Genomic DNA, 26,557 nt, shown 5'->3' with positions numbered 1-26,557 from the left:
ATCAGGACTTGTTATATTGCTAAGGCTGGCCTCAAACTCCTGAGCTCAGTGATCAGAATAGCTGAAACAGGTAGCCAACTCCATGAGAGTCATGGTGGCCCATTTTATTAATGCCATCATGCTTTAAACTGACCAGATCTATGTCCCAGACAACAAAATTCAAATCTATCATTGAGGGCTATCAAGAGTCAGGCGTGCACAGAAGAAGTTCAGCCTAAGGGTTCTGTATATAGATAGTTCAGAGAGTGCTTGCCTAGGATATTCTGGGTCCTGGGTTGATCCCAGCAATGGAGGATGGGGAAAAGGGTATATGAATCAGACAACATGATGAAAGATATACATAAGTAACCTGAAATATATATCTCCATAAGAATTAAAATTAAAAACAGAGCAATAGGGTGCTCAGACAACTATCGCTAAAAATCGGAAACATTTTAAAAACTAAAGTTTGTGCTTAAGTATTCTAGCCTTATCATAGAAATAGACTGACTGCTGATAAGAATGAATAATCACATATTCTAAGATAAATGATGAATAGTGCTCTGTTTCACAATTCTAAGGGCAGTTTGGTGATAGCAGACGGCTCAAAACTCCAACAAATCATACTTCTTTAGTTAGTCATCACTTTTCACTTCATTATCTAGCCAGCATGTGAGAACACAAGGTGAATAAACCAATGATCAAAACCCTGTCACATTTATACAAACATACTTAGGAACAAAGTGAACAGTTATGGCAGATATTTACACTACCCAAATACCAAAGATCAGATTAAGAATTATGTACATATTGGGCTGGGGATATGGCCTAGTGGCAAGAGTGCTTGCCTCATCTATATGAGGCCCTGGGTTCAATTCCCAGCACCACATATACAGAAAATGGCCAGAAGTGGCGCTGTGGCTCAAGTGGCAGAGTGCTAGCCTTGAGCAAAAAGAAGCCAGGGACAGTGCTCAGGCCCTGAGTCTAAGCCTCAGGACTGGCCAAAAAAAAAAAAAAAAAGAATTCTGTACATACTATCCAAGTGTACACCATGGCTTATTCCTTTCATATCTAAACATAAGATTGTTGACATAAACCTTTCTAACTTAAAACTGAAGTCTGTACAATTTACTGCTACATATTGACCTCAAAGATCACACTCAGTATTTTAGGATAGTGTAGCTGGTCCTATAAGGTAATATAATTATCATGCAAGTAGTATTCCAATGTCTGGCTTTATTATATGCCCTGAACTTTATCACACAGTACATTGGGAATCTGACCTTCTATGTTCTATGTCCTGATGCCCACTTTACATTTATGAATGTAGTTTCTATTGAGCATCTCCCTACAGAAGAGCTTTGGATCATCCCAACAGAAGACCTACTTTCTTCTTCTTCTTTTTTTTTTTTTTTTTTTTGCCAGTCCTGGGCCTTGAACTCAGGGCTTGAGCACTGTCCCTGGCTTCCTTTTGCTCAAGGCTAGCACTCTGCCACTTGAGCCACAGCGCCACTTCTGGCCGTTTTCTGTATATGTGGTGCTGGGGAATTGAACCCAGGGCCTCATGTATACGAGGCAAGCTCTCTTGCCACTAGGCCATATCCCCAGCCCCAGAAGACCTACTTTCAATGGTGCCCTCTCTCCTTAGTCAATTTCTTTGACTCTATAATAGCAGTTGTTCATCAGTGGATGTAGACTCATCTCATCAGTATATAAAGTGTGGGGATGCTGGCCGGACACGTAGAGGGGCGGTCCCCGATCGGCCACCCTTCTTCCCGCCCTGGGACTGAATGGCCGGAAGCCACTCCTACGCCTCCCGGGTCCGGAACCGGAAGTAGTTCTGGCTTGGCCCGCCTCCCGTCTCGATCTCAGGCCCACGTGGATGCCTCCAAGATGGCGCCACCGATGCCCAGGGGCGGTCCTATTGGGGCGTGACGTCAGCCCATGGGGGGAGTCCCAGGATGCCACTCTGACCGAGACAGCCCAGTTCAGCCAATTAGCGAAGCCTACCTTCCCGCCTTCCCCACCATAATAAAAACCTTCCCCCGCCCCTTGGGCGGTGAGTTCGGTTCATAACCTCAGACTGTCTCCCTGGAGTCTCTCTTTCTCTGCGCCGATCGTCGACACGTGAGCAGGGGCAGGGACGGGGGGCTTCAGTAGTTCACTCTCCTTGGCTAAACGCAGACCAGCGAGAGCACGCCCTCACCTTCTGCGGGCAGAAGATAAGGTCAAGTGCTCTCTCGTAGTTTTTTGAGGTTCGGACCATTCTCCCCGAGAATTTGGGGAGAAAGGGATCGGCCAGATCCCAACATCTGGCGCCCAACGTGGGGCAAACCATACGGCCGGGAATTTTGGGGTGTAGTATCCCCACAGACTGCGTTTAGCGATTGGGTTGGAGGAGAGATCCCACCGAGATGGGTCAAGCGCATAGCAAATGGAATGAACCAACGGTTAAGATATTATGGTTCATGGTTAAAAGTAGTGGACAGCGCATCTCAGATCCTACCATCAAGCGGATCTGGGAGAAGCTGACCCAGGCCATCCCGTGGTTGGTTAAGGCCAATCCGCTTTCCTGGGAAACCTGGGACCAGCTGGGGAGGGAGTTGGACGGCAAGGAAGAGGAGATAGGAGAGGATCTCCCTCTTGTGATTTTTCCAATTATTACCTCTCTCAAAGATTGGCTTTCTACAGGAGAGATTCCATTGGGGCAGGCGGGAGCCGCGGAGGAGAACCCTGGGGAAGAAGGAGGAGATCCCCCTGCGGACCTGCAGGAGGAGGGCCTGATGCCCCTTCCTGACGGGCCCGCGGAGGGGCTACAAGCCGATCTCGATCGTGGGCTTAGTCTCCGGGATCCCGGACCAGATGCCGCACTCCCGAGACACGCGGCCAGGGAGGGGGGCAGCCGGCAGCCTCTGCCGTCGCCACCCCCCACCCCCTCCAAACAGGTTGCCCTGAGCACGCGATGGCCTGCCCCGCTTTCATCGCGATCGCCACCAGCGTTGCCGTTTCCGCAACTGGAGCAGCCGTTGCCGGACTTTGCACCAGGTATAGAGACGGTAGACTTTGATGTAGCAAGCATCACAGCTGGGTGGGAACCTGAGGAAGTCAAGGAGTTCCGAGATCTTAGAAAAACGGTCACTGAGAAGGGACCGAACTCTCCTTGGGCTCACGCCCTACTCCGGGGCCTGAGCAACCGGTTTTCCAATGCACAAACGTGGAGACGCGTAGGTCAGACCGTGCTAGATAGGAAAGATTACAAGAGGTGGTGCGCAGCTTTTAGGAATGCATACTCTGATCAGGCTGAGAAATTTCTCGCAAACATTCCTCCAATCCCCATCACCTTCGAGATGATGTATGGGCCCCCCAATCCACATGTTACTGACTTTCCCCAGATCTCGCTTCCCGCAGCCTGCCGGAGGCGAGTGTGGGCCTTGGGGATGTGGGCATGGACATCCTTAGGGAAGGGGCCCTCAAAGACCACGACTTTAGAAATCACTCAAGGGGTGACAGAGGATCTCGTCTCATTTATTGAGAGGGTGGAGGAAAGCATTCAGGTGAAGGCTCCTTGGTCTCAGATAGATGAACTTGTCAGGTCTTTGGTGTGGGACGGAATGGCCCCAGACCATAAGATAGCTTGTGCAGGTATGAAGGACAAACCTCTAGAAAGCTGGATATATGCCTGTCGGAATCTCCATACCCAGACCCGCCGGACACAGGTGCTGACTGCCTCACCTAATGAGGAGCACGCTTCTGCAACGGCCAATGGGGTAGGCAGAGGGCGATGTTATGGGTGTGGCGGCCGTGGCCATCTCAGGAGAGAATGTCCTTCAGGCTCTGTGAAACCTAGTGCCTCGTCGGGACGAAACTCCGGCCAAACCAAATTGCCGCCTAAGACACCTTGCCCCCGATGCAAGAAGGGATATCATTGGCAGAGCGAGTGCAAGTCCAAGTTTGAGGCCGGGGGGGAAGCCTTTAAACTAGTAGTGGGGCGCCCTCCAGCCCCGTCACCCAAAGGAGGCGGCCAGTCTAACAGCAAACCAGTAGCGGGGCGCCCTCCAGCCCCGTCATCCAAAGGAGGCAGCCGGTCTAGCGACCAGCTCCGTGACCAACCCGGCGACCTGCCTGATGACAAACCTGAGATTCACTGGGTGGTCCCAATAGTCTCAGAAGACAGGCCAAGTATGATGGTTACTATAGCTGGGAAAAGGTTCCGATGCCTAATCGATACCGGAGCTGACCGGACTGTATTGAGGAAGGAGGAAGTCCCTCCTTGGTGGGATTTGGTGCCCGGGCCCCAGACGACAGGAGTAGGGGGCAATGTTGCCAGTGAAGTAACTAGAAACTGGCTTGCCTGGACAGATCCGGATGGAAAAAAGGGAGAAGTGCGTCCCTTGATAATGACTGGCTTACGGGACAATCTGCTGGGTCGGGATATCTTAGTGGAGACCAAGGCCGTGGTCTCGTCAGGCCATGACCTGACAGGTGACCCTAATAGCCATCAGGAAGTGTCTCCACCTGAGACCTCAAACCAGGAGACTCCTGTTTCTTCTACAGGGCCTCACCCCCAATCCTAGGGGCCACTGTTCCCACCGTCCCTGCCATTCAATGGCTCCCGGGACCCCCAGTGTGGTTGGAACAGTGGCCACTCCCCTCAAACAAGTTAGAGAAATTAAGGGAAATAGTGTCAGAGCAACTGTCCCTAGGGCATATTAGACGCTCGCTGAGCCCTTGGAACAGCCCAGTATTTGTTGTACAAAAGACCTCAGGTAAATGGAGGATGGTACAGGACCTAAGAAAGATTAATGAGCAAATAGTTCCTGTGGGCACCCCCCTAAGGGGGCTGCCATGGATCCCCTCCATTCCTCGGGATCTTCATATTATCATACTTGACATCAAGGACTGTTTCTTTTCCATTCCCCTTAACCCCCAAGACTGTGAAAAGTTTGCCTTTTCCGTGCCCTCAGTTAACCACCATGGGCCGGACCAAAGGTATGAGTGGGTGGTTCTGCCCCAGGGCATGGCTAATAGTCCTGCCTTCTGTCAACAATATGTGTCACAGGTTCTCCAACCCATTCAGAACCAGCCAGATATTGTTTTGGTCATTTACATGGATGATATTATTATCGGATCAGCAGATGTTCAGGTGCTAGACTTGGCATATAGGAAGGTACGAACACTCCTGCAGAGAGGAGGGCTGCGCATAGCCAGTGACAAGGTTCAAAAAGTGTACCCCTTTAAGATCTTGGGGGCGGAGCTTAAATTAGACTCGGTGTGCCCCCTTAAACCCCAGTTGTCCTTCAAGCCATCTTATACTACGGTAGAGATGCAAAAATTGCTAGGTGAGATTAACTGGCTAAGGCCCTGGCTTCACCTGCCTACAGAGCAGCTGCTGCCGCTCCATGACTCTTTGAAGGGCAAGGCACCCAATGATGTTATTACAATAACTCCATCACTCCAAGCAATATTCCAGAAAGTCCAAAGGGCCCTAGATGTGGCACAGTTAGCTCGCTATAAGCCTGAGTGTCCACTCTGTCTTTGGGTCCTCCCTGGATCAGAGCTTTTTTCAGCTGCCATTACCCAGTCTGGCGAACCCCTTCAATGGGTGCACGCGTCAGTGGGAGGAGCTCCCAGGGTTTATTCACAGCTGGACCAGCTAGCTGACTTAATAATTAAGGGTAGGGATACCTCTCTGAGGCATTATGGGAAGGATCCTGATGTGATAACCATCCCTTACCGGCTGGCAGATATTGAATGGGTCATAAGAAACCATAGCAGGGTATCTAATGCCTTAGAGGGCTTCATGGGGACAGTAGATTGCCATTATGGAACTTCGAGGTGGGTGACCTCATTTTCCAAGCTACGTTGGATTCCCCCTATGCTTTTTTCCACCAGGCCTCTTGTCAAGGCTGTAAATGTTTTTACAGATGGGGGAAGGGCGGGGTCTGCCGTGGTGGTATGCCCCGCCTCCTCTCCTACCTGTGAGAAAAAAAAACACCCATTATTTTGAGGCCGTTACTGGATCTGCGCAGTTTAAGGAGCTGTACACAGTGGCCCTGGCACTGACCCAGGTCAAACAACCAATGAACCTGTTTTCTGACAGTATGTATGTGGTAAATCTGCTACCAAACCTGGTGTCCTCATACATCAAATTAGATGAGAACCCAATCACCCCTCTGATGAGCCAAGTTAGATCTCTGTTAAAAGAGCGGGCTGAGCCTATATTCTTGCAGCACCTTCGTGGACACCAAGGACTGCCTGGGATCCTGACACAAGGTAATCATATGGCCGACCAGCTGGCCACTGATGGGATTGTTATAGCAGTGGCTGTCTTACAGCCTCAAAACCTTCAAATGGCTCAAGGACTCCATGAGCGTACACATTTGAACTGGAGAGGGTTACATCAGAGATTTCCTTTGGTTCCTATAAAGGATTTAAAGAAGATTATTAGGACTTGTAAGGAATGTATGCCTTTTGTGCATGTCCCGCCCCTGCAATCTCCAGGGGTGAATCCCAGAGGGTTAAGACCTAACATCATTTGGCAGACTGATGTGACCCATTACGCCCCCTTTGGAAGGCTAAAATATATATTTATTTCTATTGACACGTGCTCTGGCGCCTGTTGAGCCTCCCTGCACACGGGGGAGAGAGCACGGCATGCTGAAAGCCACTTCTTACAATGTTTTGCTATCCTAGGACTGCCTTTACAGGTTAAAACAGATAATGGACCTTGTTTCACCAGTAAGCCTTTACAGGCATTTTTCCAAACGTGGAATATTAAACATACCACTGGAATACCTTATAACCCAAAGGGTCAAGCCATAATTGAGAGGCATAATAAGACCCTAAAGGATCAATTATTAAAACAAAAAGGGGGGGGGAAGCCCCCATGACCAGCTGAGGACAGCGTTGTTTACATTGAATATTTTAAATTTCTCTAAGGACCAACCTCTGTCGGCTTTTCAGAGACACTGGTCAAACCAAACACCCTACTTAAAGGTGGAGGTCCGGTGGAAGGATCCCCTGATAGGGGCGTGGCGTGGACCCGACCCACTTATCAGTGTCGGAAGGGGCTTTGCCTGTGTTTTTCCCACTGGGGAACCGAATCCAATCTGGATACCGGCTAGAGATGTAAAATATTGTCCATCAGAATGACCACCCAAGGGCACTTGCCCTTGAGGGATGTCTCCCTTTACTCTCTAGGAAAAGAAAAAAGGATGGAAACCCTGATGGATCTTCAATGAGGAGACAGAAGGCCTGCCTGTGTACATTGGCGGTGGACCAGTGCCAGCTCTATGTGCTTCCTGGACATCGCCTGGCGTCCCGTGGCGCAATGTTTTGCTGTGGCATCGTCTGCAGCGTTGCACAAGGACTAAAAAGATAATTTTGCACACTGTTGTTCCTTCCTTTGCTCCTCCCCTTGCTGCTTACCTTGGGGGCCCCATTGGTGGGAAATAGGAGCTAAAGGGTTTTGACACCTTAATGTTTTATGTGTTTTATGATAAATGTTTACAATAAGCAAGGAAATTGGCACCTTGCTCCAAATGTTTACTAACCAGTGCTTTAAGCTATCAGCGCCTTGGCTGCTGTGGACCAACGAAAGCCGCTGGAGCCAAAGCTTGGACCTGTTACTACCTCGCTAGTGGAGAGAGGGAATGCTGCCTGCGTCGTCCCGGTTGTCACCAGAATGGACCAGGACTTTTCTATCTCTTAGGGACTGAGCCAGATAAGAGATCTTCCATTGCATTGTACCTGTGTTACAATTGCTCATGTGTTACAACTGTTCATGTTTGCATCCGCTCTATGTTGCAATTGTTCACGTTATGAGTACCTTAGGTTCACATTTGCACCCTGTTTACCTTACCCTATGTTAGTCAGAACAGGTCTTCATTTGTGGCGAGGGCTGTTCGGGTCAACAGTGGCATTGTTTTGACCAATTGGGAACCCCACGAGGTTAGTCATAATGCCCATTAGGACCCGCTACTGGCCGGGGCCCACAGGCATGGAGCAAAAGCATCAGGGCTTTCTCTCAAATGCCAATCCCGCTCTCCCCAGATTCACCCATCGGGCTGGCCGCCCGGGCAGGTAGGTCAGCCTGAAGTGCCAGTGCGTTCTTTTTGCCAGTCACGGGTACGATCTCCCACGGGGGAGGCAACCTAAGACAGGCGCGCCCTCGAGTAAGGCACCCCTGCTATTTAAAAAATAAAAGAAGGGGAGATGTGGGGATGCTGGCCGGACACGTAGAGGGGCGGTCCCCGATCGACCACCCTTCTTCCCACCCTGGGACTGAATGGCCGGAAGCCACTCCTACGCCTCCCGGGTCCGGAACCGGAAGGAGTAGTTCTGGCTTGGCCCACCTCCCGTCTCGATCTCAGGCCCACGTGGATGCCTCCAAGATGGCGCCGCCGATGCCAAGGGGCGGTCCTATTGGGGCGTGACGTCAGCCCATGGGGGGAGTCCCAGGATGCCACTCTGACCGAGACAGCCCAGTTCAGCCAATTAGCGAAGCCTACCTTCCCGCCTTCCCCACCATAATAAAAACCTTCCCCCGCCCCTTGGGCGGTGAGTTCGGTTCATAACCTCAGACCGTCTCCCTGAAGTCTCTCTTTCTCTGCGCCGATCGTCGACACGTGAGCAGGGGCAGGGACGGGGGGCTTCAGTAGTTCACTCTCCTCGGCTAAACGCAGACCAGCGAGAGCACGCCCTCACCTTCTGCGGGCAGAAGATAAGGTCGAGTGCTCTCTCGTAGTTTTTTGAGGTTCGGACCATTCTCCCCGAGAATTTGGGGAGAAAGGGATCGGCCAGATCCCAACATAAAGAAACTGATGAATGTATAAAGAAATTGTGGTATTGGAATTTTTTAACTCCTCAAAAAAGCTAAAGATAAAGCTACCATATACTCTTGTTCTACCACTCTTGGGCACATTTCCAAAGGAATGTAAGTCAGCATATAACAGAGACACCTGTACATCCATGTCTACTGTAGCACAATTTGGTAATAGCCAAATATGGAATTTGCCCAAGTGCCTATTAACCCATGTACATATATACCAAGAAAAATGAAGAATGAAATTATTGTATCACATTATATTATACTGGATTTGATCTATAACAATGGGGTGAAAGGAAATGTAAATGAGATGTTATATATCTGACAGTGCCATTTGTGGAACTCATAATTCCTACAATAACAAATGGTGTTGAACAGTGAATAAACATGCAGTCTCCTTGATTAGTGAAAACAGACCTGCCTGTTGAACTTCTCCTTCCTTCATTTTGGAAGAATGGTTGCAAATTTTTAACAACAAAAACAAGCTCCTTTGTGTTGTGATTTCTTGTTTTAAACAAATTATGTGGAAACAAAAGAAATATTATAATCCTTGATAAAAAATTGGGGGGAAAATTTTAAAAACAATGAAATAGCAATTAAAATTGATGAAAGTAAAAATCATGTTAAACCATGACGTTTACTTTCTTAAATAGAATCCCAACTTTGAAAAAAAAAAAAAAAAAACAAATGCAAACTGGTGATCTTAGTGGGGACCAGTAGTAAGGGGAGAGTGAAAGGAAATCATGAGTGTACAGCGAGTTGGATATAATCAAAGTATATTATATGAATGTATGAAAATAATGAAACTCATTAAAATTGCAAAAAAAATAAAGAGGGCATAAGACTGATAAATGGGATGAATTTGATCAAAACACATTATAGGCATAAGTGGAAATATTACAGTGAAACTCTTTGAACAATTAACATAGCTAATTTTTTTTATTTTTTTATTTTTGCCAGTCCTGGGGCTTGGACTCAGGGCCAAGGACTCACTGTCCCTGGCTTCTTTTTGCACAAGGCTAGCACTCTACCGCTGAGCCACACCACCGCTTCTGGCCATATACATATATATATGCATATGCATATGCATATGCATATGTATATGTATGTATGTATACACACACACACACACATAGGTGCTGAGGAATTGAACCCAGGGCTTCATGTATACAAGGCAAGCACTTTACCACTAGGCCACATTCCCAGCCCAACATAGCTAATTTTTATAAGTAAATAACCCAGGAACTTGGACATAGCTGAAGTGGTAAAGTGCTTGCTTTATGATCATGGGCCACTGAGTTCAAACTTCAGTATCACTAAACCAAACAAAATAAAAACCCAGAAAATAATTTTTTCAATAGTCTGTACACACCACAAGAAACATATGAAAGCTTAAAGATATGGATAGAAAAATAAATTACCTACAGAGGCTGCTCTATTCTAGAGAAATTAGTCCAGAGTAGCTCCACAAGAGTCTGGCAGAAATAAATTTAAACCTCTATATCTGTATCTCTATGCCTCCACAATTTAAAGGCTTCCACTAAATGGGAGTTCCTTATAACATCAAAAAATATGACTTATTTATAAAATAAATAGTAAGACTTCACACAGTAGAACCATATAGATGAGAGAAAGACACTTCAGAAGAAACACACTTCATATCAAGAGATGAAGAAACAGACATCATAAAGTAAAATGACAATATGAAAACAGCCATATTCCTCTTGTGAAGAATCTACATAAATTCTTTGAATAAAAATGTTGGGGGAGGTGGCACATATTTATAATCCAAGCCTATCAGGAAGCAGATAGAGAAATCATGATCTGAGCATGGCCCTATGCAAAAGTGAAAGTCTTGTCAGACAAATAAAAAAGGCCAGTGCTGTGGTGCCAGTAGTAGTGCAATAGAAGTGTGAAGCCCTGAGTTCAAACTCTAGAATTGCAACAAACAACAAAAAAGGAAAAGTCAAGCAACAGATTAAACAGATTAACCTCAGATTAAAAAAAAAAATCAGTGAATTGAAAGATATATGTGAGAGAAGCACTCAGAATATAGCAGAGCTAAAAAAAAAGAAAATGTGACAGAATAAAAAAGAGATGTTTCAGCAAGGAAGAAATTAAGTACCTCAAAGGAAGAGCAAGCTGGAAGCAGCAAAGGTGAGACCAAAGCAACAACAACAATGAAACAAACATTTAAGAACTATAGCAAGGGAAATCCATCACCGAGGGGACAGGAAGGTTCCCTGGAAATTAGAAGATGCCTATAAGAATGACAAAATAGGATATAGTGTGAAATGTAAAATGACTATTATTATTTATTTTTATTTATATATATATATATATTTTTTGGTCAGTCCTGGGCCTTGGACTCAGGGCCTGAGCCCTGTCCCTGGCTTCTTCTTGCTCAAGGCTAGCACTCTGCCACTTGAGCCACAGCGCCACTTCTGGCCGTTTTCTGTATATGTGGTGCTGGGGAATTGAACCCAGGGCTTCATGTATAGGAGGCAAGCTCTCTTGCCACTAGGCCATATCCCCAGCCCTAAAATGACTATTTAAAATGTAAACATTTGTGTTTTCTTAAATTTGTGTATTTGAAAGTTGTTTTGAAATTTTAAATCATCTATCTTATAAATTCAATTCTGTATTAAACAATTTTATAGTCAAAGACATATAGTATAAATACAACTACAAATACTAATGAAAAACAAGAATTTCAAGCAGTACTGGACACACCTAAAGCTAGAGATTTTGTAATATATTTGTTCTTCCATTCAAAGCACCTTCTCATCAAAAGTTCTATTTTATACATTGGAATCTGAATAATGTCAACAACTTAGGTAAATCTTAAAATCAAACAGTAACATACAAAGACAGTATCAACTGATAAAATAACAAGTGCTTACTCTTAATTATGGAAAATTCTACTTTTTTTAACAAGTAAAAACGGGTTTATAAAATATCTACCTCAGGGACCCAGCAATGATAGCAATTAAAAAAAAAAAAAAAAAAAAGCTTCAAGCAGGCTCCAGTGGGTCACACCTATAATACTACCTACTCACAAGGCTGAGATCTAAGGATCATGGTTTAAAGCCAGCCCAGCCAGCTAGGAAAGTCCCAGAGACTATTATCTCCAATTAATAACAGAAAAAAACAGTACTAGCCTTGAGCAAAAGGAGCTCAGGGACAAGCCCTGAATTCAAGCCCAAAGATGGGCCCTATAAAAAGCTCCAAGAGTTCTGATTTAATGAATAATGATTTCATTTTTAAGAAGTATTTTTAATACATAATTCCCCAGAAAACTTGCACTATTTTCCAAAAGTAAAACCACATCAGTTTGGGGAAAGAATGTCTCTGCCCATTATTCAAAACAATGTGCTACTGCAATCAATAGTACAAAATGAAGTTTTTCTAAAACAAAACGCATTCATAGACTAGTAACTTAACTGGTTAAACATCATTTAGACCAAATACTCCATGTGTAAAGACAATATTTTACTCTTATTTAAAAGCTTACACCATTTCTTTCTACATTTACCCTGCCCCTGGACTATATTTTTACATGTTCTTGGCAATGACTTGAAATCAAGCACACGTTGACATGTTCGTATAATTGTTTTTTTTTAATTCTAATATGTTACATATGACTTTCCCACACAATAAAATTATGAGTTTTAAAATTTTAATCCTATAGGACCTGCTTTAGCATTACTGAAATGTATTATAGTATTTAAAATATAGTATTTTAACTACCTGTGACTCCAAAGTTTTAAATGATGTTTTGACATGGATTTGCTATGATGAATCAACATAAAGGAGAAATAAAATCCTAAAGATTAGTCTTGATATATTTTGTTCCTAATTCCCTTCCATTTACAAAACAAAATGTTTAAAATAAAATTACTTCATTTAAATGCAAATTGATTTTACATGTAATTTTTTTTTCCAGTTCTGGGGCTTGAACTCAGGGTCTGGGTGCTGTCGCTGAGCTTCTTTGTGTTCAAGGCTAGCACTAGAGCCACAGTGCTACATCTGGCTTTTTCTGAGTAGTTTTATTGAAGCTAAGTATATTATGGACTTTTCTGCCTGGGCTGGCTTCAAGCCACTATCCTCAGATTTCCTAGTAGTAGGGTTTACAGGCATGAGCCACTAGCACTCTATTTCTACATGTAATTTTTTTAAATAATTTTAAGTGTCTCATTAAAAAAAAGATCAGTCATTAGTAAAAAATTAAAAAAAAAACAGTTTTAGGAAAGCAATGCAGAATTCCAAAGCTTGAAAGAAAAATTAGAAAGTATCTCAACCTAGTACTTCATTAACAGATAAGGCAAGTGTCACAAAACATGTTGAAAAGTTTGAATCTTTCTGGAGAAGAAACCATTTATTCAATGCACATGTTTGAACACTGATCATGTGCCTGCCAGGTACTTTGTCAGGTACTAGATAGTCCTTGTTCCCAAGGGGCTCACCAGTTAGCAGGAAGAAAGACAAAAAAAAAAACAACAACTGTGTTTAATTATAAGAGAACCAGAAGCTAGGAGAGTACAGAAAATATAAACATATAAGTTGACATTATATAAGGAGAACAACAATCTGTCAGCAATATATTGACAGATAAAGAACCAAATATGGCTTTTCTAGAAAGGAAACAAGGCCACAATGTCTTGAGCCCTAAGGAACTCGGTATATTTTGAGTGTCAAATCTTGAGAGGTTTGTATACACTGGATGCCTTCTACAATAGATAATGGAAAGCAGGCACAGCCAGACTTCATGAGACACAGCTCTCCAGTAGGAGAATCTCTGTCCCTGGGAGTTGTAGAGCAGCATGAGCAACCTTAAGAGATCCTTTCACAAATAGGCAAAAGTGAAATATTATGAGGGCCTCCAAGGGACAATGCCTATTTTCTTTGAGAAGGTACATAGTAGGTACTCAGTAAAGGGCAGTGAATGAGATCAAAAGATCAAGGAAAGATCTTGTACAATAACAACTTTAATATAAGAAGAGTTTCACAAAAAGATTTAGAGGACTCGGGCACTGGTGGCTCATGTCTATACTCCTAGCTACTCAAAAGCTGAGATATGAGGAAGTGGTGCTATGGCCCAAAGTGATAGTGTTAGCCTAGCGCAATAAAGCTCTGGGACAGAATCTACCTCCCATCCCCCATTCAGAGGAAGTAATGTAACAAAGAAGAAAAAGAGTCTGAAGAAAATAGTGATTCAGCAGAGGCAAAATAAGGACAAGTTATTCAGCAATGTTTTTAATTAGAAAATCAATGGCAAATAAGTAAAATCAGAGTCTAAGCAACAGACATAGCACAATAGGTTTGGTGGATTAATCAGCAGGAAAGTAATGAAGACAACAAACGTAAGAGTTCTTTCAATATACAAAAAATAAAAAAGGTAGTAGTTAAAGATCTGGAGTTGATCAAGTAAGTACACTGTTTCAGACTGAAGTTGGAATATAATCAGGTGGTAAAGGAAAAGTTCCAACACAGAGAAGATCTGAGAGGTAGACACTGATGGTGCAACCATCCCTGAATTGAGTGGCAAAGAGAGCAATGGATACATGGTAAGGTTTGCCTTGAGTGCAAGACAGGCAAGTCTGCCTCTAAGTATGGACATATGGTATAGCTTATACAATTTTATAGCAAAGATGTGAGTTTGAAGAGAAAAGCGCGTATGCACACGTGTGTGTATGTGTGTGTCTGTGTGTGTGTGTGTGTGTGTGTGTGTGTGTACACACTGTCAGTCATGGGGCTTGAACTCTGGGCCTAGGGGCTGTCCCTGAGCTCTTCAGCTCAAGGCTAGCACTGCTCTACCACTCTGAGCCACAGCACCACTTCCGGATTTCTGGTAGTTAACTGGAGGTAAGAGTCTTAGGGATTTTCCTGCCCAGGCTGGTTTTGAACCTCGATCCTCAGATCTCAGCCTCCTGAGTATGTAGGATTACAGGCGTGAGCCACCAGCACCTGTGTATACTTATTTTTTGCATATAAATGGGGAGGGGCGGTTATCTGTTGAGTGTGAAACAAAGTGGGACTGAGAAACTAAAAGCAGTTGTTGGATATGAGAGAAGGAAAAAAACAACTATGTGTGTGAGCAAAATGGCTGTGGGTTAGCACCTGTGTGGTTTTTCTCTAGCTAACATTTCCAATTACTCTTTGCATGAAATGTCTTACTTATGTTGTCACAATAAAATTACAACACTAAAAATACTCATGTGCTCTTGACTCATAAAGAAAAACATGCCTTTCTTATCTTGTGGTTATAAAGGCAAATGACCGAATTTATTCAGCTTCAGACTTGGGCACATACTGTAAAAAAATGTTTCCTATAATGAATCTATTTTGCATTCAAAATTATTCCAAATAAAAACAAGGAAAATACATACTGCTAGATTTCTTTCATAAAACAATCCTTTCCTAGCAAAGAGATCTGGACTGAGACCAAATTACCATATGCCTCTTGTAATGAACAGTTTTTCATGATAGAATAGACTAAAAGGGCAAATTGGTTTTTAAAACTGCTTCTCTCTGAGGAAAACATTTCTGAATACGAGAGAAAGCTATAGGTTTGAAAACACTTTACTTCTGAAGTTTCCCTTGGACAAGAAATTACTCCACTAAGACCTGAGGGAAAAGCATTTGACAATGCAAGGGTTCTCGGCAGCTCTGAAACTGATTCACCGCTTCACATTATCTGCTTAATTGCACTGACTGAATTTTTCATTAGCTGGCCAAATACTTATTTTATTGGCTTTGGGAAACTGCTATAATCATATTTACAGTAAAAAAAATTTCTAGGCATTTATTTCTTCAGCCAGAATAAGGATTTAACTCTTTAATAGATATGCTTACAGAGAAATTCCTTGCACTCTTCTTATTCATTTTTCTACTAAATGGTATGAAATATTTTTTCAGTTCTAACCAGAAAATCAGAGAATTTATCATAGAAAATTATGAGTTCTAGAAACCAAAGTTAAAAAAATGTCTACCTTATGAGAACTTGGATGATTTTTTTTTGGGGGGGGGCAGTCATGGAGCTTGAACTCTGGACCTGGGCACTGTCCCTGAGCGCTCATGGCTAGCACTCTACCACTTGAGCCACAGTGCCACTTGCATTTTTCTGGTGGTTAATTGGAGATAAGAATCTCGCAGACTTTCATGCCTGGGCTGGCTTTGAACGGAGATCCTCAGATCTCAGCCTCCTGAGTAGCTAGGATTGCAGGCATAGGCCACTGACGCCTGTCTAGAACTTGGATGATTTCATACAAATTTGCTGGTACAAACCTATGTATCCCATGAACTTAAAAAATGGTCACACATATTGACTAATTAGGTCAAACATTTTAGCCTTCTAAACAAGTAACTGCAGCATTTTTATTCAATATTTTAAAAATAGTATGACATGTGGCTGGGGATATGGCCTAGTGGCAAGAGAGCTTGCCTTGTATACATGAGGCCCTGGGTTCGATTCCCCAGCACCACATATACAGAAAACGGCCAGAAGTGGCGCTGTGGCTCAAGTGACAGAGTGCTAGCCTTGAGCAAAAAGGAGCCAGGGACAGTGCTCAGGCCCCTGAGTTCACGGCCAAAAAAAAAAAGAAAGCTGAACTCTTAAGCCACTGGTGCCTGGCTGACAATATGCTTTAAATACTTCTGCATATAGCCTTCAAAACAAAAGCCTGAAATATAAATCAATTTTAAAGAATATAAAAACACTACAAATATTATTTTTCATGTAATTATATAAGACCACTGAGCAAAATAAATATAACAAGATTTTGACTATCTCTATCTCTAAATGTCTGATAATATGGTATAAGTTAATGTCTATGAAATTAAAATATTTAAACAGGCACCAGTGGCTCATGCCACTAGCTACTCAGGAGGCTGAGAACTGAAAATTGCAGTTTGAAGCCAGCCAAGGCAGGAAAGTCCATGAGACTTTTATCTCCAATTAAACACCAATAAAGCCAGAAGTAGAGTTAGCTCAAGTAATAGAGTGCTAGCCTTGAGCCAAAGAAGCTCAGAGACAGTGTCCAGGCCTGGCATTAAAAAAAAAAAACATATTTAATAAGCTCTAATATGTTAATATATCAATCAATGGGGCCTACAAGAAAATGAATAACCAAGTATGTCAATGCAATTAACTCTGTACTTCCATGTTTAAAACAATCAAAACAATAAAGTGTCACTTATTGAAGGACAGCAGTAATTGTATAATAGTAAGTTTTCATAACAGCGGGAAAGTATTTTACTTTAATCATTCTATTACCTTTGGTTTTAAAAAGGGGTTTCAACTGAATATATTAATTTATGTGTACAGATATATTCTGATCATTGTCCTTCCACCCTTCCATCCATTCAATCCTACTGGTCTTCTCAAGTTACCTAGTTCCATTTTTATTTATGTCCACTGAGTGTTATGACTGTATTCACCCATCATTCCTCTCTCCATCCACTTCCCTCCCCTCAAACCACTAATCCCTCAGACAAGACACATTTTAGCTTCCTTGTATTCAGTTTTCTTACCTCTCTATTTATTGTTCTAAGGGTGAGATATGGAAATTCATGGTCTTCTACCTCAGAGACAGTGTATCCTCTTGTCACTTTGAGCCTGACTTACTTCACTTAATGTAATTTTTTCAAGGTCTATCCTTTATTTTTCTAAGTGCCAGTAGTGGAGCTTGAACTCTGGGCTTCTCTGTCACCAGGCTTTTTTGCTCATAGTTGGTACTCTAACATTTGAGCCATATCTCCATGTCTAGCTTTTGCTGGTTAACTGAAGGTAGAAGACTCACAGATTTGTCTGCTTGGCTGGCTTCGATCTCAACTCTCAGATCTCAGCCTCCTGAGAAGCTAAGATTGCAGATGTGATGGCACTGGTAATAAGGATGTTAAAAAGGAATACGTATACAAGTAGAAACCTGGGTGTTTTTTTTTCATTAAGTACTTCCTATCTTTAACTTGCATGTGGAGACCTTTTTTTTTTTTTTTTGGCCAGTCCTAGGCCGTGAACTCAGGGCCTGCGCACTGTCCCTGGCTTCTTTTTTGCTCAAGGCTAGCACTCTGCCACTTGAGCCACAGCGCCACTTCTGGCCATTTTCTGTATATGTGGTGCTGAGGAATCGAACCCAGGGCCTCATGTATACGAGGCAAGCTCTCTTGCCACTAGCCCATATCCCCAGCATGTGGAGACTTTTAAATTACCAAAACAACAATATTCCAAAATCAAAAAACAATTACATATAAATATACCTAAGGCCCCTATCCTTATTGTGTTTTCCTCTAAAAGGATAACACTTTCAGATGGCTGACAGAGTATCTTCGTGTCTTGTACCAGGAACAAAGAAATGTATACATACATAATGAAGACAGAAGAAGGATCTCTTAAGGCAGAGAAAACTATGTTTTACTGTTATATGTATAAAAGTACAAGAATATAATTGACAATGTTTAAATTCAGATTTGATTGCAAGAGGCTGTAAGGAATTTCATGATTTGGGTTTTTCCCTTTGTTTGTTCTCTTTCCTTTGTTAAATTGAAAACATTTTAGACTGCAGTGATCCAAAAAAATACGCCTGTTCTGCTGTAACCATAATTTGCTGACAAAATATGCACAACAGAACAGATTCTCAAAGCTCTTCTTTATAAAGAAGAGCTGTTTTATCTTTTCCTTTTTCTTTTTTGCTCAAGGCTAGTATTCTACCACTTGAAAACAGCTCCACTTCTAGCTTTTTTTGGTGGTTAACTGAAGATAAGAGTCTCATGGACTGCCCTGCCTGGTCTGGTTTTGAACTGAAATCCTCAGGAGTAGCTACACAAGTAGACCATCAGCATCTAGCTTAAGAGTTATTTTTTTTCCTTGCTGGCCCTTGGTGACTCATATTTTTAAGACAACACAAAATATGACATTGATAATCTATCATATCAACAGATTTGATCATTAGATTAACTTTATAGTTTTCATATTGTTTATTAACTATTCATAAGAACCCAATGTGTGAGAACAGAGAGAGAAGTAAAGGAATATATTCTCAATTTATAAAGACTAAGACAAGGGCTGGGAATATGGCCTAGTGGCAAGAGTGCTTGCCTCCTACACATGAAGCTCTCGGTTCGATTCCCCAGCACCACATATATGGAAAATGGCCAGAAGGGGCGCTGTGGCTCAGGTGGCAGAGTGCTAGCCTTGAGCAGGAAGAAGCCAGGGACGATGCTCAGGCCCTGAGTCCAAGGCCCAGGACTGGCCAATAGATAGATAGATAGATAGATAGATAGATAGATAGATAGATAGATAGATAGATAAGTAAGTAAAGACTAAGACAAAAAGGGGAGAATATAGTCATAAAATTGAATGCATGTGGTACAGAATTAAGAAAATTGAGGGGATAGGTAGGGTTTGGAGGTAGGGTTTGGAGGAATGGGGAAGAATGATGAAAGGGGTGACATTGATCAAGACACATTGTATTCAGAAACTGATTTGTTGAATGGCAACTCCTTTATACAACTATTTAAAGGTAATAATACTTTAAAAAAAGGCTAAGTCAAGGCTCAGAAGTAACTTACTCAAAATCTTATTTCAAGACAAGAACACAGAAATAAATAAAACAATCTGTAATGTGATTACAGTTAGTGGTCAAGAGATAAAAATGGATTATAAAAGTGATGAAGGGAAGCGGATGTAGGGAGTTACTAATAAGTGAACACGTTTCAGTTAAGCAAGATGACTACACTCTAGAACTCTGCTGTAAAATATTGGACCTATATGCAACAATATGATGCACTTAAAACATTTTTAGCTGGGGTCTGGGAATATGGCCTAGTGATAAAGTGCTCGCCTCCTATACATAAAGCCCTGGATTCGATTCCTCAGTACCACATATATAGAAAAGGCCAGAAGCAGTGCTGTGTCTCAAGTGGCAGAGTGCTAGCCTTGAGCAAGAAGAAGCCAGAGACAGTGCTCAAGCCCTGAGTTCAAGCCCCAGGACTGGCAAAAAACAAACAAAAAACATCTTTAGCTGGGTGCTGGTAGCTTATGCATGTACATATTACATATCTTAGCAACTAAGAAGGCTGAAATCTGAAGATCCTGATTTGAAGCCATGAGAGTTCAAGAGACTCTTATCTCTGATTAACCAGCAAAAAGCCAGAAGAGGAGGCATGGCGCAAGTGGTAGAGTCATCATTGAGCAAAAAAGCCAAGTGAAAGCATGAGACTCTTAAGTTCAAGCTCCAGTATAAACAAACACAAACATACACGTGTGTGTGTGTGTGTGCACACATTAAAGGTTATATCACATTGCAAATGTTGTTACCACAATAAAATGTAAAAATCTTTAAAAGTATGAGGGCATAAGACCTTAGAAAAATGATTCAGGTGACTATAATCACTCAAAGAATCAAACAAACAAGCAGAACCTTTTAGAACTCTGGAAAATAGCTAATGATTTATGGCAACCAAGTGAATGTTGATTCAAGAAAGACACTGATTGAAAATGTACGAAAAGCTTTGTGGCATTCTTGCTTGCCAGTTCTTTCCACTCTGCCCAGTTCAGCAGGGTGAGTAACCCAGTATGGAGTATGGTCTCTGGTCTGCAGAGCAGGCATTACTAGTACATTACTAGTAAATTGTTCTGTGTGTCTATTCCAAAGCCTCGGAGCAGAGACTGGAAAAGAACACACATGGAATTCTCTCTACATGTGTTAGGTGACGGAACAAGCCACCATCAATTGTTAAAAATTGACCTCATACCAAACATCTTCTCCACCCACAATGGAATGAAGCTAGAAATTAATGAAAGAAGAAATTGGAAAATCCATAAATATGTGGAAATTTATCAACATATTCTTTAAATAAATATATAGATCACAAAAGATATCAAGAGGAAAACTATAAAAGAGAAATGAATAAAAACAAAATACTAAAATGTATGGGAAAATTAATAGCCACAGTACAAAAGCTCTCAAAAGCAGGTACAGTGGCTGACACCTGCAATCCCAGATACTTAGGAGAGACTGGGAGGTTAATGAAAAGCATTCACAAGTTGTATGTTCTATTTCCAGATGTCAAGAATTACAAATTACTAATTTAGTTACAGGGACAAATACAGTAATTTTGTTTGCCATGGATAGTGAGTAAACGATCATTTTCAGAAGCAAACTGAAACTACAATAGTGACACTTCTGTGTAAACTTTTGTATACATAAGCTTAGAAATTCTATTGCACATATCGATTTTTTTTTCTTTTTGAAGTGCTAAGGTTTAAACTTAGGCCCTTGTTCTTGCTAGTTTGGAACTCTACCACTGGGGCCATGACCTTAGACCAAAAATCAATTAGTCTGAATTAAACGAGTTAATTCAACATAAAAAGGTTCATATATTTTACATGAAATCACCTATTTCATGCAATAAAACCTACATTTTAAGATTAAAATCTTTTTAAAGGGTAGATCTATAAGCTTAATATATTATATATCAATTTATACAAACTTGACTATAAATTCCTTCCATTGTCATCAAATAACAAACAATGCATTGACAAGTGATATCAAGTAAGACTACAGACAAAAGTTGAAAATACTAATAGAAAGCCACTATAACATACTGTTAATAATACATTTATAAAAACTTTTAAGTCATTATTAAGAACAATCTTCTAAGAAGATTTGATAAACTTGTATGTGCCTAAGAATCTGGGGAGGGGGGAACTAATAATGTCTTTGTAATAAGTCAGATCAGTTTTTTTAATAATAAAATCATTTATGATACAAGATACTTTATGAAATCTCTAAAATATTCAGAATTTTTATTTTTTAAAGTAACTCATATCTCATGTATTACCTTGGGAACATGTGTGAAGTATGTGTTAGGTCACATAAGCATCTGTGATCAGCAAACTAGTATACCAAGTCATTTTGTAACCTCTACACCCAGGTCCCCTGACAGCTACACAGCATTATACTAGTACTTCCTACAGGAGTAATTTCATTGAGCCACTTCCCTGGCTTAACACCTTTATTACCCTTTGTGATAAAATCCAAACTCCCTAGCAGAACACAAAAACTCTTTAAAAAAAAAAATCTATCCCTATTTTTCTGCCCTTATCTTCCAGTATCCCTCTACCCCCACTCCTCTAATAGTTCATATTCCAGCAATACAACTTAAACTTCCTGAAACATAAAGCTATTGATTAGGCTGGGCTCCTGAGCCTTTGCATATGTTTCTCTCTCTACTAGAATGTCTTAGTCTTTCTTATTACTGTCTGGAAAAGAAATAAAAAAAAAACAAGAAATTACAAAACCTCTCTGTAATATGCAAAATAAAAATAATCTTCAATACTTTTTTTAAAATGCTGTGGGTTGGGAATTTGGCCCAGTGGTAGAGTACTTGCCTCGTATACATGAAGCCCTGGGTTCAATTCCTCAGCTTATTTCTAGGGGAAAGAACATATATCAGAGCAAATTACTTCCATACAACAAGACTATCAACACTGAAGGTCTGATGAACAAGGGTACCTGGCTGACCATTTGTCATTTTCTTCAGGATAAGGACAATCGAACTGCCTGCTTTCTTATTAACAAAACAGAAATCGATCTGCCTCCTTCAAAATTAATACATTCTTAGGTGCCAGGGGCTTACACATATAACACTAGCTATCTGAGAAACTGAGATTTGGAGGATCATGGTTCAAGTCTAGCCTGGGCAGAAAAGTTTACACGATTCCTAGTGTGTACCTGTCATCCAGCTAGGCAAGGGACAGGAGGGGGGAAAGGGAGGGGAAAAAACTATGTATAGAGTTTCAGATGCTCAAGAGATATGGAACTGTTGATATCTAATCTTAAATGTAATTATGCCTTATACTTAAATAATATAGAAAGGGAATTCCATTTTCTTCTTTAGCAACTAAAATTATTATTAAATAAATTACTGAGAGATAATTGTATTTCCCAATTGTCAGCTGGGTACAGTGACTCTAGCTTATAATCCTGGACACTTGGGAGCCAGAGATAGGGGGATTATGGTCGCAGGACAGTCTGGGCAAAATGAAGAAGCTAAGGGAGATCCTGTCTCAACTAATGGCTCGGTGCCAGAAGAAGCAGGAGTATCACCATCAGAATAACCCAGGCATAAAGTGAGACCTTTACCTCAAAAATAACCAATGCAGAACATAAACCAAAAGAAAACGTAACTGAAAACAACACTTTATAAAAAAAACTCTGGTTTCCATTTCTTGGAGTTCATTTCAATAAGCTTCATTTTACTGGTTTCTTATTTCTGTACCCTTCGTCTTTTATGTGTTTATCTAATTGTGGAAGGGAAAGGAAATCATAGAAACAGCAGGACAAAGGATGAACCAATCCAACAGTGATACTAGACACTATGTTGGAGATGAACTCTATACAACTTGGGGGTAGGGGAATCCGGAGGAGCAGAAGAAAATGAGGGAGGCGTAACACTGTTCAAAAAGAAATGTACTATTTCCTTACTTATGTAACTGTAACCTCTCTCTCTGTACATCACCTTTACAGTAAAAAATAATAATAACCAATGCAAAAGGGGCTGGAAGCGTAGTCCACGTAGTAAAGCACCTGACACTGGTGGTTCATACCTAGCTACTTGGGAGGTTGAGATTTGAGGACCACAGTTTCTATCCTGGAAAGAGAAGTCTGTGAGACTCTTATCTCCAATATACCAGCAAAAAGCTAGAAGTATAGGTATAGCTCAGTGCGGGTATAGTGAAGTGCCAGAACTGAATGGGGGGGGAAGGGGGAGCCAACTAGAGAAAGTGTGAGGCCCTGAGTTCAAGCTGCAATATCAGCGCATGCACGCACACACACACTCACTCACAAAGTTGGTTAAATTCTCTTTTTTTTGCTTGTTTTTTGTTTGTATTTATTCTTTTTTATTAATTAAATTTTGTTGACAAGGTGTTGTGCAAAAGGGGTACAGTTACATAATAGGGCAATGAGTACATTTCTTGTGATATCTTACACCCTTGTTTTTCTTTCCCTTCCCTAGATCAGGTAGGCATATATACAATACCCAGTGTACCAAATTCTTACCTTTGATCTTCTTATGGTTTTGTTAAGTATCCAAATGAAATCACTGGAGGATAAAATATTCTTTGTTCACTTTAAAACATTAAAAATCAGCTGGACACTGGTGGCTCACACCTGTAATCCTAGCTACTCAGGAAACTTGAGACCTAAGAAAGCCAACCTGGACAGGAAAGTCTGTGAAACTCTTATCTCCAGTAAACTACTCAGAAAAGGCCGGAAGTAGTGCTGTGGCTCAAGGGGTAGAGCATTGGTCTTGAACACAAAGGGGCTCAGGGACAGCACCCAGGTCCTGAGTACAAGCCCCAGAATTGGGAGGGGAGAAAAAAATAACAAAAAATGACCATTAAAAACCACAGCAGTCTCCTCAAAGACACATGAAAGTCTTTATTAGTTTGAAACTAAAAGCTTCCTTATGCCAAAAGGAAGAATAGCAATACAGTCATTTATCATTAAGTTGATAGACTTTGATCAGCTAGAAGGGGAGAGAAGGAAGTGGAGGGGACTAGAGGAAAAAGGGAGGAGAGGGGAGACGAGTAGAATGGAGTGGAGGGGAAAGAAAGAAATCTCAACAGACCTAAAAGCAATGTTGAGCATTTCTTCTTGTGTCTATTGGTCATTTTTATTTCTTCTGAGAAGACATTCTCCTTTGGCCCATTTGTTGGATTTTTTTTTTCTTTTTGCCAGTCCTGGGGCTTAAACTCAGGACCTGGGTTCTGTCTCTAGCCCTCTTTATGCTCAAGGCTAGCACTGTACCACTTGAGCCAGAGCACCACTTCTGGCTTTTTTTTCTTAGTAGCTCATTGGAGCTAAGAGTCTCACAGACTGCATGATGCAGTGCAGTGGCGGAAGCTGCAGGGCGGGGGGACGACACCGGTCAGGCCGGCAGTAGCAGCAGCATGGCTGCACTCTACAGGGGTGTCAAGGGGGAGGCACACGGTCCGGTCCAAGGTCCTTTTACTGTCAGAGGATGGGAAGATCCTGTCAGAAGCAGATGGACAGTGCACAAACCACTGGCTCATAGGGACAGGTACATGTGTGGAGAGAATCAATGAGATGGTGAACAGGGCCAAACAGAAAGCAGGGGTGGATCCTCTGGTACCCTTTCGAAGCTTGGACTTATCCCTAAGCGGTGAGGAGCAGGAAGAAGCAGTTAGGATCCTGATGGATGAGCTGAGGCACCAATTTCCCTACCTGAGTGAAAGCTACATAATCACCACAGATGCTGCTGCTACACCAGATGGTGGGATTGTACTCATCTCTAGGACAGGCTCCAACTGCAGGCTCATCAACCCTGATGGCTCTGAGAGTGGGTGTAGTGGCTGGGGCCATATGATGGAAGATGAGGGCTCAACCTGTTGGACTGCACATCAAGCTGTGAAAATAGTGTTTGACTCCATTGACAACCTAGAGGCAGCTACTCATGATATTGGCTACATCAACCAGGCTATGTTCAACTATTTTCAGGTGCCAAATCGGCTAGGAATCCTCACTAACCTGTATAGAGACTTTGCTAAAACCACGTTTGCTGGGTTTTGCCAGAAAATTGTAGAAGGTGCACATCAGGGAAACCCTCTTTCCCGTTACATCTTCAAGAAGGCTGGGGAGATGCTGGGAAGATATGTTGTAGTAGTGTTGCCTGAGACTGACCCAGTCTTATTCCAAGGGGAGATTGGTCTCCTCCTCCTGTGTCTGTGTAGAAGAGCCAGGAGCTGCTGAAGGAAGGTTTTCTTTTGGCACTGACCCAAGGCTGAGAGATCCAGATTCAAAATTCCTTCTCCAGCTTCACCCTGATGAAGCTGAGGCACTCCTCTGCCCTGGGGGGTGCCAGCCTAGGTGTGAGGCACATTAGGTACCTCCTCCCCATGAACTACAAGGTCAATGCTGTTGCCTTCTACTCCTATACTTTCTCCTGGGGGCTGGCCCTAGCTCCACCTGGCCCAAACTCAGTGGACATTGGGTGTTGGAAGGGAGGGATCTTTTCAACCACATATAGAAAATAAAAACACTTTACCTACTCCCACACACAAAAAAAAAAGTCTCACAGACTTTCCTGCCCTGACTGGCTTTGAATGGCGATCCTCAGTAGCCTGAGGAGGTGGGATTACAAGTGTGAGCCACCAGTGCCAGGCCAGGTTATTGGATTTTTCAGAGTTTAATTTTTTAAGTTCTCTATACTTTGGATATTAGGCAATTGTCTAATGCATACTTGGCAAAAATCTTCTACCATTCGGTAAACTGTCTTTTTAGCTTATTGGCTATGTCCTTTGTCATGCAGAAACATTTTAGTTTGATGCAGTCCCATTTGTCAAGTCCTTCTCTGATGTGCTGTGCTTCTGAATCTTTACTCAGAAAGTTTCTACCTATGGTCAGGAGCCCTGTTTTCCCTACTCTTTCCTGTAATAGTTTCATGTTTTCAGATCTTCCATTGAGGCCATAAGGGAAATGCAAATGGAAGCTTACTTATCTATTATAAAGAATGATATTGTGGGGCTGGGAATATGGCTTAGCGGTAGAGTGCTTACCTAGCATGCATGAAGCCCTGGGTTTGATTCCTTAGCACCACATAAACAGAAAAGGCTGGAAATAGCACTGTGGCTCAAGAGGTAGAGTGCTAGCCTTGAGCAAAAAGAAGCCAGGGACAGTGCTAAGGCCCTGAGTCCAAGGCCCAGGACTGGCAAAAACAAAAACA

The 26,557-nt window shown here is 42.2% G+C and overlaps 1 protein-coding gene and 1 pseudogene across 1 annotated transcript in view; one reads left to right on the top strand and one right to left on the bottom strand.

Annotated features, from left to right (window-relative positions):
* Mnat1 (MNAT1 component of CDK activating kinase) overlaps positions 1-26,557 on the bottom strand; it is a 162,777-nt gene that overhangs the window by 5,941 nt on the left and 130,279 nt on the right. The gene's annotated exons all lie outside the window — the stretch shown is intronic.
* LOC125363573 lies at positions 24,755-25,868 on the top strand (annotated as a pseudogene).

This window comes from Perognathus longimembris, chromosome 14 (assembly GCF_023159225.1).
Source record: "Perognathus longimembris pacificus isolate PPM17 chromosome 14, ASM2315922v1, whole genome shotgun sequence".
NCBI classification, from domain to species: Eukaryota; Metazoa; Chordata; class Mammalia; order Rodentia; family Heteromyidae; genus Perognathus; species Perognathus longimembris.
Note: the sequence above shows the minus strand (reverse complement) of the source record. Positions and strands in the feature narration are given on the sequence as shown.